This window comes from Nycticebus coucang, chromosome 20, assembly GCF_027406575.1.
Source record: "Nycticebus coucang isolate mNycCou1 chromosome 20, mNycCou1.pri, whole genome shotgun sequence".
Taxonomy (NCBI): domain Eukaryota; kingdom Metazoa; phylum Chordata; class Mammalia; order Primates; family Lorisidae; genus Nycticebus; species Nycticebus coucang.
Window position 1 is genome coordinate 46846631 of NC_069799.1, and position 5091 is coordinate 46851721.

The 5091-nt window shown below is 43.1% G+C and overlaps 1 pseudogene across 1 annotated transcript; it reads right to left on the reverse strand.

Annotated features, from left to right (window-relative positions):
* Positions 1-607: 607 nt before the first annotated feature.
* LOC128572831 (heat shock protein HSP 90-beta-like) lies at positions 608-2902 on the reverse strand (annotated as a pseudogene). Its single transcript, XR_008376259.1, has one exon. The product of XR_008376259.1 is annotated as a heat shock protein HSP 90-beta-like (transcript).
* Between the last annotated feature and the right edge of the window lie 2189 nt (positions 2903-5091).

Consider the following 5091-nt stretch of genomic DNA (forward strand, 5'->3'; position numbering starts at 1 on the left):
CAAGAGAGTGGTTTTGAATTATTGCCCTGATATAATTTTATCATCCACTCAGATTTAAGATTCCTGATAGAACACATTTTAAAAATGTTACCTCGGCCAGGCGCCGTGGCTCATGCTTGTAATACTAGGCCGAGGTGGGTGGATTGCTTGAGCTCATGAGTTGGAGACCAGCCTGAGTAACAGCGAGCCCCATCTGTACTAAAAATAGAAAAAGTAGCTGGGCATTGTGGTGGGCACCTGTAGTCCCAGCTACTCAGTAGGTTGAAGCAAGAGGAACCCAGGAATTTGAGGAATTTGAGCTATGACACCTGAGCACTCTATCCAGGGCTACAGAGTGAGACTCTGTCTAAAAAAAAATAGAAGGAAGGAAAGAAAAAATAATAATAGAGATAGATGGAAAGTGTTTCATGTGATTTCAAACCAATTGCAAAGAGAGAGAGAGATAGATGGTATCAGTTCCCAGAAAAAAAAGAAAAACAACATTTTTTTTTTTTGTAAAACTGCATCTTCTTTATTCTGCATACTTTAATTCCAAAATAAAAAAACAATACACAACATCCACTTGGTCAAACTCGGGCGGGAATAGGGCTTGAGACCCCAGTTTCCTGCCTTACACCCAAGGACAGTCAATTAAAGAAAAAACTAGACATCAGCAGAGGAAGCCAAGTGGGACATGGCCACTCAAAGGCTGTGGGGATCATGGGTAACACTATACAGAGGCAAAAGGTTTCTAAGTATAAACTCCTAATCTACTTCTTCCATCGAGATGCATCCTCATCACCTTCAAGGGGTGGGATTTCATCGGGAACAGCAGTACTGGGTTCCTCTGCTGTCACTGCATCGTCATCAATGCCTAGGCCTAGCTTGATCATGCCATAGATGCGGTTGGAGTGGGTCTGGGGATCCTCAAGGGAGAAGCCAGAGGAGAGCAGTGCAGTTTCAAACAGCAGCACCACCAGGTCCTTGACAGCCTTGTCATTTTTGTCCGCCTCAGCCTTCTGCCACAGCATCTCCACAATGGGGTGGTCAGGGTTTATCTCCAGGTGTTTTTTGGCCATCATAGAGCCCATTGTGGAGTTGTCCCGAAGCGCCTGGGCTTTCATGATCCGCTCCATGTTGGCTGTCCAGCCATAGGTACTGGTCACGATGCAGCAGGGTGAAGACACAAGCCTATTGGAGATTGTCACCTTCTCAACTTTCTTATCCAAGATTTCTTTCATGAGCTTGCAGAGGTTCTCAAACTTTGCCTTGCTCTCTTCCATTTTCTTCTTCTCTTCCTCATCCTCGGGTAGCTCTAGGCCCTCCTTGGTAACTGAGACCAGGGTCTTCCCATCAAACTCCTTGAGCTGCTGCACGCAGTACTCATCAATGGGCTCAGTCATATATACCACCTCAAAGCCCCGCTTCCGCACTCGCTCCACAAATGCAGAGTTGGCCACCTGCTCTTTGCTCTCACCAGTGATGTAATAGATGGACTTCTGTGTTTCCTTCATGCGAGAGACATACTCTGACAGAGAAGTCATCTCATCTCCAGACTGGGAGGTATGATAGCGCAGCAGCTCAGACAGGCGTCGCCGGTTAGTGGAGTCCTCATGTATTCCAAGCTTCAAATTTTTAGAGAATGCCTCATAGAATTTTTTATAGTTCTCCTTGTCTTCTGCCAACTCAGAAAAGAGCTCAAGGCACTTCTTAACAATGTTTTTACGAATCACTTTCAAAAGCTTGCTCTGCTGAAGCATTTCTCGGGAGATGTTCAGGGGCAGATCCTCAGAGTCAACCACACCACGGATGAAGTTGAGATACTCTGGTATCAACTCATCACAGCTGTCCCTGATGAACACACGACGGACATATAGTTTAATGTTGTTCTTTTTCTTTTTGTTCTCAAAGAGGTCAAAGGGAGCCCGACGAGGGATGAAAAGCAATGCCCTGAATTCCAACTGACCTTCTACAGAAAAGTGCTTGACTGCCAAGTGGTCTTCCCAGTCATTGGTGAGGCTCTTGTAGAATTCTCCATACTCCTCCTGGGTGATGTCATCAGGGTTTCTGGTCCAAATGGGCTTGGTTTTGTTTAATTCTTCCCCATCAATGTATTTTTCCTTAATCTTCTTGGTTTTCTTTTTCTTATCCTTACTGCTGTCATCCTCCTCATCTGAGCCCACATCTTCGATCTTGGGTTTCTCTTCATCATCTTTATCTTCTTCTTTCTCACCTTTCTCTTCTTCTGCCTCATCGTCGCTGATTTCCTTCTCTCGTTCCTTCTCCAAATAAAGGGTGATGGGATAGCCTATGAACTGGGAGTGCTTCTTCACTACTTCTTTGACCCGCCTCTCTTCTAAATACTCTGTCTGGTCTTCTTTAAGGTGGAGGATCACTTTGGTGCCCCTGCCAATGGGCTCACCATGATCAGCACGCATAGTGAAGGAACCCCCAGCAGAAGATTCCCCGGCATACTGTTCATCATCGTTGTGTTTTGTGATCACAACCACTTTCTCTGCCACCAGGTAGGCAGAATAAAAGCCCAATCATGGAGATATCTGCACCAGCCTGAAGAGCCTCCATAAATGCTTTAGTACCAGACTTGGCAATGGTTCCCAAATTATTTATGAGATCAGCCTTGGTCATACCAATGCCTGTGTCCACCAAGGTCAGAGTTCGTTCCTGAGGGTTAGGGATGATGTCAATTTTTAACTCTTTACCACTGTCTAACTTGGAAGGATCTGTCAGGCTCTCGTAACGAATCTTGTCCAAGGCATCAGAAGCATTAGAGATCAACTCTCGAAGGAAGATTTCCTTGTTGGAATAGAAAGTATTGATGATGAGCGACATAAACTGGGCAATTTCTGCCTGAAAGGCAAAAGTCTCCACCTTCTCCTCTCCATGGTGCACTTCTTCAGGATCTTGAAGAAATAGAGCTATTAAGTACTAGTAATCAGGTGGGTCGGGGCTATCAGACTCGCACACAGCACCACAGCTACGCAGGGATGACTCCGAAAATCAATATTTTGAGTCTCCAGGGAGAAATTGCACGTCTCTGTCCATTTTGGACACTACAAAAAAATAGCATAGTAGATGGTGGCTTATAAACAATAGAAATTCATTGCTCAGACAACTTATCTTGGAAGCTGAGGAGTCCAAGATCAAATCCAAGATGCCAGCAGATTCAACATTTTTTGAGGACCCCCTCCTCCTTATAGAGGGCAATCTCCCTAATGTACCTTCTCAGGCATAAGGGGTGTGCTAGCTTATAAAAGGGCACTAATCCCAATCATGAAGGTTCCACCCTCATGACCTAATCACTTCCCAAAGACCCCACTTCCTAACAGCATTCTCTTGGTGGGGAGAGGGTAATAATTAAGTATATGAATTTCAGGAGGACACAAATATTCAGACCATAGCAATTAACTTGCCTGAGAAAATTTAAAAGGAACCCTGGTATTAATCCCAGGTCTGTCTGATTCCACATGGGAGTAAATAACTGTTTACGGGGATTTTCAGCATTCAGCACATCTTGAGTACTGTGTCCCACTAGGGTGGCTGTATTTTAAGAACACTGACAAATCTGAACACATCCAGAGAATGCACAAATACTTGAAAGCCTCATGCGGAAGAGGGATTAAATTTATCCTGCAGAAGTTCATAAGGCAGGCAGGGGACAACAGGTCAAGACAGGTGTCATAAAAGCCAACATTCATTAAGACTTTACTATATGCCAAACACCATGTTAATTGTATTATTTATCATATCTCATTGTATGCTCCCCAAACCCGATAAAATAGTTGTAATTATAACTTTCATTTTGCAGATGAGAAGTTAAATAGCTATTATCCACACTCACACAAGCAGTGAAGGGAAGAGCCACAATTTGAATGGAAATAGCTTGAGCCCAAAGTCCACCTGCCTCTGTGTAGAGACTTGTGAGATAATGAACCTGCAACTGTGGGAAACACCCAGAGGCAGCCAGAGAGCACTAAAATCCTGGGTGCTTACAGGGGTGTCCAACCTTTTTTCTTTTCTGTGGCCCATTGGAAGAAGAAGGGTTGTCTTGGGGCCACAAATTCAATACACAAAACACTAACAAAAGCTGACGAGCACACAAAAAGGACCGTGCATATTTTTCACGAAATCCGATGCCCAAGTTAAGCAAAGAAATCCTCAAATAATTTGCATGGTGGACACCCCTGCAAGATGTATTGTTCTTCTTTCAGAGGGACACCCATGTGCAATATCTCCAAGCACGTTCTTCTAAGTTAGAGAAATTTAGAATCTGAAAGTCCAAAAGAACCTGTTGCAAGATGTTACCAGTATTTACCACTGAGAGTTGGGGTGATAGGGTATCTTTTATTTTCTTATTTCTTATTTTCTTATGATGTTATATACAGTGCAGACTTTTTTCTGCACTTAGTGAATTTTTTTTTACAATTAGAAGAAAAAACACTCAGTTTACTTCTGAGAAAAGGAAAAGGATCTATGAATGTGTATACAAAAAAAAATGTGAATCTCAAGACCACCCTATGCAAGACATAGTCTCTAGAAAAAGTAAAACATTCTCCGGGTATGGTGGCACATGCCTGTAGTCCTGGCCCCTCAGGGTGCTAAGGCAGGAGGATCAGTTGAGCCTTGCAATGAGCTATGATGATGCCACTGCACTCTAGCCTGGGTCAGGAAGACGGCAAGACTCTGTCTTAAAATAAATAAATAAATAAAATAAAATGTAGATGTACACAGACATCTACATATATATGTGAACAAATAATTTTAGTAGGGTTCACGGGGTGAATTAAAGTCTTCATTTTTTCAGAAATTTAAAACAGGCTTATCAAAATACAACATTTTTATGAAAAATGTTAATGATGTTATATAAATTTCCTCTTACATTGAGTAAAAAAAAAAGTCATTCTGTTGAACAAGCAGGACTCAAGGGATGGGATCTGAAAACAATTTTAGTCTCCCCATTCCCCTCCCCCACACCACCTGTTCACACCCATTCTGTGAGTTTATTCCTGGATCCTTAAGAGCCCTTCCCACCTAAACAGGCGTCTCTTACCAACCGTTTTCTAGATTCAAGCAAAACCACCTCCCAGGCTTCTG